The sequence below is a fragment of the Triticum aestivum genome, chromosome 4A (genome assembly GCF_018294505.1).
Source record: "Triticum aestivum cultivar Chinese Spring chromosome 4A, IWGSC CS RefSeq v2.1, whole genome shotgun sequence".
Taxonomy (NCBI): Eukaryota; Viridiplantae; Streptophyta; class Magnoliopsida; order Poales; family Poaceae; genus Triticum; species Triticum aestivum.
Window position 1 is genome coordinate 704,593,874 of NC_057803.1, and position 9,912 is coordinate 704,603,785.

The following is a 9,912-nucleotide window of genomic DNA, read 5'->3' on the forward strand; positions in this document are numbered from 1 at the left end:
GCCATAGACATGAGTTGTCATTTGATTAACGGGATCACATCATTAGGAGAATGATGTGATTTACATGACCCATTCCGTTAGCCTAGCACTTGATCGTTTAGTATGTTGCTATTGCTTTCTTCATGACTTATACATGTTCCTATAACTATGAGATTATGCAACTCCCGTTTGCCGGAGGAACACTTTGGGTGCTACCAAACGTCACAACATAACTGGGTGATTATAAAGGAGTACTACAGGTGTCTCCAAAGGTACATGTTGGGTTGGCGTATTTCGAGATTAGGTTTTATCACTCCGATTGTCGGAGAGGTATCTCTGTGCCCTCTCGGTAATGCACATCACTATAAGCCTTGCAAGCAATGTGACTAATGAGTTAGTTGCGGGATGATGCATTATGTAACGAGAAAAGAGACTTGCCGGTAACGAGATTGAACTAGGTATTGGATACCGACGATCGAATCTCGGGCAAGTAACATACCGATGACAAAGGGAACAACGTATGTTGTTATGCGGTTTGACCGATAAAGATCTTCGTAGAATATGTAGGAGCCAATATGAGCATCCAGGTTCCGCTATTGGTTATTGACCAAGAATAGTTCTAGGTCATGTCTACATAGTTCTCGAACCCGTAGGGTCCGCACGCTTAAGGTTTTGATGACAGTTATATTATGAGTTTATGAGTTTTGATGTACCGAAGGAGTTCGGAGTCCCTGATGAGATCGGGGACATGACGAGGAGTCTCGAAATGGTTGAGATGTAAAGATCGATATATTGGACGACTATATACGGAGTTCGGAAAGGTTACGAGTGATTCGGGTATTTTTCGGAGTGCCGGAGAGTTACGGGAATTCGCCGGGGAGTATATGGGCCTTATTGGGCCATACGGGAATAGAGGAGAGAGGCCGAAAGGAAGGAGGCGCGCAGCCCCCCTCTGGTCCGAATTGGACAAGGGGTGCAGCCCCCCTTTCCTTCCTCCTCTCCCCATCTTTTCCCTCTTCTCCTACTCCAACAAGGAAGGAGGGGGTCCTACTCCCGATGGGAGTAGGACTCCCCTTGGCGCGCCCCTCCTAGGCCGGCCGCCCCCTCCCCCCTTGCTCCTTTATATACGGGGGCAGGGGGGCACCTCTAGGCACGACAACACAAGTTGATCTACGGATCGTTCCTTAGCCGTGTGCGGTGCCCCCTCCACCATATTCCACCTCGGTCATATCGTCGCGAAGCTTAGGCGAAGCCCTGCGCCGGTAGAACATCATCATCATCACCACGCCGTCGTGCTGACGGAACTCATCCCCGAAGCTTTGCTGGATCGGAGCCCGGGGATCGTCATCGAGCTGAACGTGTGCTGAACTCGGAGGTGCCGTACGTTCGGTGCTTGGATCGGTCGGATCGTGAAGACGTACAACTACATCAACCGCGTTGTGCTAACGCTTCCGCTTACGGTCTACGAGGGTACGTGGACAACACTCTCCCCTCTCGTTGCTATGTCATCACCATGATCTTGCGTGTGCGTAGGAATTTTTTTGAAATTACTACGTTCCCCAACAGTGGCATCCGAGCCTGGTTTTATGCGTTGATGTTATATGCACGAGTAGAACACAAGTGAGTTGTGGGCGATACAAGTCATACTGTTACCAGCATGTCATACTTTGATTCGGCGGTATTGTGAGATGAAGCGGCCCGGACCGACATTACGCGTACTCTTACGCGAGACTGGTTTCACCGTTACGAGCACTTGTGCTTAAAGGTGTCTAGCGGGTGTCTGTCTCTCTCACTTTAGCTGAATCGAGTGTGGCTACGCCCGGTCCTTGCGAAGGTTAAAATAGCACTAACTTGACGAACTATCGTTGTGGTTTTGATGCGTAGGTAAGAACGGTTCTTGCGAAGCCCGTAGCAGCCATGTAAAATTTGCAACAACAAAGTAGAGGACGTCTAACTTGTTTTTGCAGGCATGTTGTGATGTGATATGGTCAAGACGTGATGGGATATAAGTTGTTGTATGAGATGATCATGTTTTGTTGAAGTTATCGGCAACTGGCAGAAGCCCTATGGTTGTCTCTTTGTTGCATAAGATGCAAGTGCCAAATAATTGCTTTACTTTATCACTATGCGATAGCAATAGTTGCAAGAGCAATAGTTGGCGAGACAACCATGTAACGACACATTGATATAGATCAAGATGATGAAGATCATGGTGTCGTGCCGGTAACGATAGAGATCATGACAGTACTTTGGAGATGGAGATCAAAGGCGCAAGATGATCATGGCCATATCATGTCACATATTTTGATTGCATATGATGTTTATCTGTTATACATCTTATTCTGTTTTGTTTGACGGTAGCATTTTAAGATGATCTCTCACTAATTATCAAGAAGTGTTCTCCCTGAGTATGCACCGTTGCGAAAGTTCTTCGTGCTGAGACACCACGTGATGATCGGGTGTGATAGGCTCTACGTTCAAATACAACGGGTGCAAAACAGTTGCACACGTGGAATACTCGGGTTAAACTTGACGAGCCTAGCATATACAGATATGGTCTTGGAACACGGAGACCGAAAGGTCGAGCGTGAATCATATAGTAGATATGATCAACATAATGATGTTCACCATTGAAACTACTCCATCTCACGTGATGATCGGACATGGTTTAGTTGATATGGATCACGTAATCACTTAGAGGATTAGAGGGATGTCTATCTAAGTGGGAGTTCTTAAGTAATATGATTAATTGAACTTAAATTTATCATGAACTTAGTCCTGGTAGTATTTTGCAAATTATGTCGTAGATCAATAGCTTGCGTTGTTGCTTTCATATGTTTATTTTGATATGTTCCTAGAGAAAATTGTGTTGAAAGATGTTAGTAGCAATGATGCGGATTGGATCCGTGATCTGAGGTTTATCCTCATTGCTGCACAGAAGAATTATGTCCTTAATGCACCGCTAGGTGACAGACCTATTACAGGAGCAGACGCAGACGTTATGAACGTTTGGCTAGCTCAATATGATGACTACTTGATAGTTTAGTACACCATGCTTAACGGCTTAGAATCGGGACTTCAAAGATGTTTTGAACGTCATGGACCATATGAGATGTTCCAGGAATTGAAGTTAATATTTCAAGCAAATACCCGAGTTGAGAGATATGAAGTCTCCAACAAGTTCTATAGCTAAAAGATGAAGGAGAATCGCTCAACTAGTAAGCATGTGCTCAGATTGTCTGGGTACTTCAATCACTTGAATCAAGTGGGAGTTAATCTTCCAGATAAGATAGTGATTGACAGAATTCTCTAGTCACCATCACTAAGTTACTAAAACTTTGTGATGAACTATAGTATGCAAGGGATGACGAAAACAATTCCCAAGCTCTTCGTGATGTTGAACTCGACGAAGGATGCTGGTTATTGAGGAAGTCGTCAATGGACTGGAAGCGAAGGAGTTGGAGATCGTCCTTAGGGAAGCCAGCCACATCCACATGCCGAGGGGGTATGCACATGACAGAAACAAGAGAGTGGCATTCTCCAGTTGCTGATCACAACAACCATGGCTTGCAGGGCATTTCCCATCAGGATACCTTCCGGCAGCCACAACGGCCAGAGGAAGAACTTGCATTTAGGCTCTTTCCACAATGGGAGAAGTTGATGCCCAATGAAGCGTATTCAGAAGAGGTGGAGCAATTACCAGACACTTGGAGTATATTTTGCCTCGGCATTAAGATTGATATCTTGGAGTATATTTTCAGTTCGAAACATCGAACTAATATATCAGCCCATTTTGACAGGGAGGCAAAGGTGTACATCATCTTCTTACTTTTTTCTAATAACTGACTACGAAGCGTAGGAAATTATCTAGACATGGCTTTGTGGCTCTTGCCTTACTCAGAGCCTTTTACCGTGCAATTTTTCAAGTCCTTCAATTCAGAGTACCCAGACAATTCTGGCCATACTCTGTAACATTTAAGCTTGCTTGTATCAATCATAATCATTGTCCATGGATGGTGAAAGAAGAAACCTACAAGTAGGTGAAACACAGAAAAAAATGAGTTGCCAAGACATGGATGTTAAGGTAGAAGAACCCGCTTTTCTCTGTTATGTACACATTCGTCATCTCAGCTCTTCTTCTCTGTATTATTAATTAATTATTTTATAATCAACCGTGGATAATATTCACAAAGTTCATGAGTTTTAGGAGAGATGTTTTGTGTGCCACTTTCTCATGGACTTGACCTGAAACATCCAAATGCTCTGATCAAAAGCATATGTTACAGTGGGTAGGCCTGACATTGTTGACAAGGTTCTATCTCCCAAGAAGCATGCCAAGGTGCGGCGAGGAGGAGGTAACTTTGAAGATGTGGGGGAATTTTACGTGACTATGGCCTTTGATATACGGGCTACTTTGCAAAGAAGAAATATGTGGATGGAGCTGAGAAGTTCATTAAGGTGTTAAAAAGGTGCAGCAAGATCTAGGGACAGTGATGTTCGTACCGTTGGTGTGAACCGTATGCAGCAGTTGGAAAGTTCCCCGGATGTGACACCATCTGTAGATCAAAAACGTGGAAGTCAGCAAGGAAATAAACAAGCTGGCTGATTCCATCTGTGTTGATTGATTAATTGATTCACATCCCAATTTTTCATTTTCTTCTCAACAGCAGGCAGCAGGGTGCTTTCGATTATTTTCTCTGTTTTCTTTTGTAAAAGCTGTATTTCCAGGATGTATACTGAAATTTAGCGTGACATTTATTTGGCTGCTTCTGAACACCATCGGAGTACGTACTTGGACTGTTTGAAATGCTCTACTTTTCAGTTGTACTGCGGTCGGCAAAATGAACTCTACATGTTTCGGATGTTGGAATGAAAACTTGAATTCATTCACTTAGTTTGATGGCATTGTCCTAATATCTATGATATTATCTGCAATGAATGTCAAGATCTGTCATACCTTTGACAGCAGAATCGACAATTCATGGAAATCATATTTTCTTGCATATCTGATCCTTGCCAAGTGAATCTTGAAAAAGTCAAAAGATTCCTTGCTAAGTAAATGAGGGATAATTGCAACCATCATATAGTGTTTAATGTCTACATAAAAATAAATAGAATCTAAATAAACTGTCATGAAGATTACAAGTAAATGGATGATCTGATTATAAAGACAAATGATAACTTAAAAGAACATAGTTTTCCTCATTGAGCAGAATAACCAGAGAAAAAAGATCAAGCAGACTATCCGTCTATTTAATCATTCATATAGTCGTCATTAGATGTTACTAACACAAACTTGTAGATTGTATAAAGGGTGTCTTGTCTTGGTCGTTTATTGTGTCTATTTTTCCGGAAATTGCACTTTGCTTTCAATTGAAATCTTTACATCAATGTTAATCGTGTGTCTGATCACTCACTACCTTAGAAACCCGATTTCTATCTTGACAAGTGCTGATACGGCAAGGCGGCACCACAACATGCAAACATGGAGTAGGAAAAAACCTGCCAAGGCCGCTGGGTAGGCTTAGGTACATCGGATAATCACAAGCACATTTGGATGAATCCGTGTTTCCATAGCACAAAAATTATTGCTTCATCCTACACACTTTGAGCACCGAACAATTTTCATATCAGGACAATGCAAGCTTGATGACTGGAGAAGTACAACGTAATCCGAATAAGGGCATGCCTCAACCTATCCTCCTACACAAACAAAAACGAAGATGAGGCTTCTTCCTTTTTCGCTCCCTTCCCAACCGTGGTCATATGCATCCTCCTTTTCCTCGATCTTTCCTCTCCCTTTCTCTCTCTTCTCCTTTTTCATTCTTTTCCTCATGGAGCAGCTAGCTCCCCTCCAAGCGAGCATCCGGGAGCTTCTTGGCCTACAAGGCAGGTAGTTCAAGCCACCCAATGACCGTGCTCTAACTATTCACATCTCTTTTTTAGTTTCTTCTAAAATCTCACCTCACTACAAAAAGGTACACAGGAAGTCACACAAGTCTATGCATTGCCCCATAATTTGAGGACCAACCAAAGGAACACAAACACAAAAGGTTGAAGGAAATATGCCCTAGAGGCAATAATAAAGTTATTATTTATTTCCTTATTTCATGATAAATGTTTATTATTCATGCTAGAATTGTATTAACCGGAAACATGATACATGTGTGAATACATAGGCAAACATATAATCACTAGTATGCCTCTACTTGACTAGCTCATTAATCAAAGATGGTTATGTTTCCTAACCATAGACATGTGTTGTCATTTGATTAATGGGATCACATCATTAGGAAAATGATGTGATTGACATGACCCATTCCGTTAGCCTAGCACTTGATCGTTTAGTATGTTGCTATTGCTTTCTTCATGACTTATACATGTTCCTGTAACTATGAGATTATGCAACTCCTGTTTGCCAGAGGAACACTTTGGGTGCTACCAAACGTCACAACGTAACTGGGTGATTATAAAGGAGTACTACAGGTGTCTCCGAAGGTACATGTTGAGTTGGCGTATTTCGAGATTAGGTTTTGTCACTCCGATTGTCGGAGAGGTATCTCTGGGCCCTCTCGGTAATGCACATCACTACAAGCCTTGCAATCAATGTGACCAATGAGTTGGTTACGGGATGATACATTACGTAACGAGTAAAGAGACTTGCCGGTAACGAGATTGAACTAGGTATTGGATACCGACGATCGAATCTCGGGCAAGTAACATACCGATGACAAAGGGAACAAAGTATGTTGTTATGCGGTTTGACAGATAAAGATCTTCGCAGAATATGTAGGAGCCAATATGAGCATCCAGGTTCCGCTATTGGTTATTGACCGAGAATAGTTCTAGGTCATGTCTACATTGTTCTCGAACCCGTAGGGTCCGCATGCTTAAGATTTCGATGACAGTTATATTATGAGTTTATGAGTTTTGATGTACCAAAGGAGTTCGGAGTCCCGTATGAGATCGGGGACATGACAAGGAGTCTCGAAATGGTCGAGACGTAAAGATCGATATATTGGACGACTATATTCGGAGTTCGGAAAGGTTCCGAGTGATTCAGGTATTTTTCGGAGTACCGGAGTGTTACGGGAATTCGCCGGGGAGTATATGGGCCTTATTGGGCCATACGGGAATAGAGGAGAAAGGCCGAAAGGAAGGAGGCGCGCAGCCCCCCTCTAGTCCGAATTGGACAAGGGGTGCGGCCCCCCTTTCCTTCCTCCTCTCCCCCTCTTTCCCCCATTCTCCTACTCCAACAAGGAAGGAGGGAGTCCTACTCCCGGTGGGAGTAGGACTCCCCTTGGCGCGCCCCCTCCTAGGCCGGCCGCACCTCCCCCCTCCCTCCTTTATATACGGGGGCAGGGGGGCACCTCTAGGTACAACACAAGTTGATCTACGAATCGTTCCTTAGCCGTGTGCGATGCCCCCTCCACCATATTCCACCTCGGTCATATCGTCGCGGAGTTTAGGCGAAGCCCTGCGCCGGTAGAGCATCATCATTGTCACCACGCCGTCGTGCTGACGGAACTCATCCCCGACACTTTGCTGGATCGGAGTCTGGGGATCGTCATCGAGCTGAACGTGTGCTGAACTCGGAGGTGTCGTACATTCGGTACTTGGATCGGTCAGATCGTGAAGACGTACGACTACATCAACCGCGTTGTCATAACGCTTCCGCTTACGGTCTACGAGGGTACGTGGACAACACTCTCCCCTCTCGTTGCTATGCCATCACCATGATCTTGCGTGTGCGTAGGAAATTTTTTGAAATTACTACGTTCCCCAACAAAGGTGTCAATGGTCTAAAGTATATAAAGCAGCAGATCAGGCAATAGTCGAAACTTCGGTTAACATATCATCTCAGGAAGTGTGATACTGCTGAATGGTGTCTAGCTTGTGAAGAGTTAACTAGGATTACCACAATGCAATAAGAGCATGAAGGAATGCATCACGAACTATTGATAGGTGCATTATATTGCCATGCTCTTTAATCACTTGGAACAAGCAAATGATGCATGACATACTTGCCTCCGGTCTACACACTTTGGTTCATATTATCTCGACATGCATACCGACTGCTTATTCATGGTTCTGACACATGTACATATATTTTACTCATACAAAGCGAGCACTTAGTCCATTTTGCGAGGCTTGCATTGTTCTCAGTGAGATAGAAAGTCCATTGGAGAATCAGGTCCATGGATGTTGGATCTGCAGCAACACAATTTCCAGTCAATGTTTCATGATTTCTCAGCGGGCACACATCCATCACACGTGAGGCTGCATTGTCTACATTTTATTTCAGTTTCTTCTGAAATATCAACTCATCGTCTGAGAACACAAAAAGTTCAGTAATGAGTCTACACTCATAGCATGATGACCAATGAAAGGAACCCAACATAGATGGTGCATATAGTTTAGAGGTACATACAAATCTCTCTTGGTTCATTTCTCGTATGTGCTATACTATGATTACAATACAAACTTCTCATATGTGCCATACTGTCTTATCATGCATGTTCGTATGCCTTCCTAGAATCAGAGTTTGCATCTAAACTACAAACTATGATTATCTGCTGATAATCCATCAAACTTGCAGAGTTTACAGAGATGCTCTTTAGATATTGCAAGTGTCAGAACCATACCACCTGCTGCCACGAAATGAAGCACGTTGCCTCCTCCTGAATCTTTACCCCAGGTAAACGACTCCAGATGGACTTACTGCAGACAACGAAAACTCCCAGGCACAGCGTGCCAACATATGAACTCACAGGTTAATAAACAACCAAAACGACATAATGTCTAAAGTCCGGGAGTTTGCCTTCATGGATGGTGACAAATTAATTATATAAATATTGTGTGGATGGATAACTTTGTTTCTATATTCTTTTTTGAAATGAGATGTTTCTATATTCTCTCTTGGAGGAAGAAGAACTATCATATTGCCATGCTCTTTAATAACTTGGAAGAAGCAAATGATGAATTACATACTTGCCTCCACAATACACAATTGGATTCATCTTCTCTCGATGGACATTCTGAGAGCTTATCAACGGGAACACACATTACACACTTGACTAGAACAAACTGAGCACTTCTCAATGGTATAAAACTGGTCCATTTTGCTGGGATTGCATTGTTCCCAATGGGATAGGAAATCTGTCAGAGATTCAGGTCCATGGATGTTGGATCTGCAGCAAAACACTTTCCTGTCAAATTTTCATAGTTTCTTAGCGGGCAGACACCCGTCATAGACTCCCTGTTTCTTCACAATTTATTCCAATTTCTTCTAAAATCTCAACTCATCAGCAAGAGAACACATGAAATGTCTAGTAATGATTGTATAGTCATAACCTGATGATAAACAGAAGCAACATAGAAAAGGTGCATACAATTTATATAGAGATATATAATTAAAGAGAAAGAGTGGGCAATGCTCAAAACGTCAGTCAAATTAGCACATGATAAGTGTGACGCTGTTGAATGGAGTGTAGTTCTTGATGAGTAACAGTGTTTCTCGTGTTTTGTGCACCTACAGATAATATTCTGCTGTTCACATGTACATATGGATAACTCTGTCATAATATTCTCATCATAATTTTCGAGAAGGGAAGCATTACTGCCGATCACAAGTATATGGTGGGGTAAATAAACATTTTAATTCAAACTAATATCTCCGCCCATCTCTGTGAGAGTCATAGTTGCATTTTTTCTTCTTCCCGAACTCATGATAGATAGGAGGAAACTAGACATGTCTTTGTTCTCTTGCCATATTTACTTACACTCTTTTACCGAAAAAGGCTTTCGCCCCGTTTTATAAATAAAGCAAACCGCCACAGAGCATACAAACCGAAGCAAGTCCACACACACCCACCCAAGACTCACGACAAAGTACATAGGTTCTACTGAGGGCACAGCTCAACAAGCCCAAAA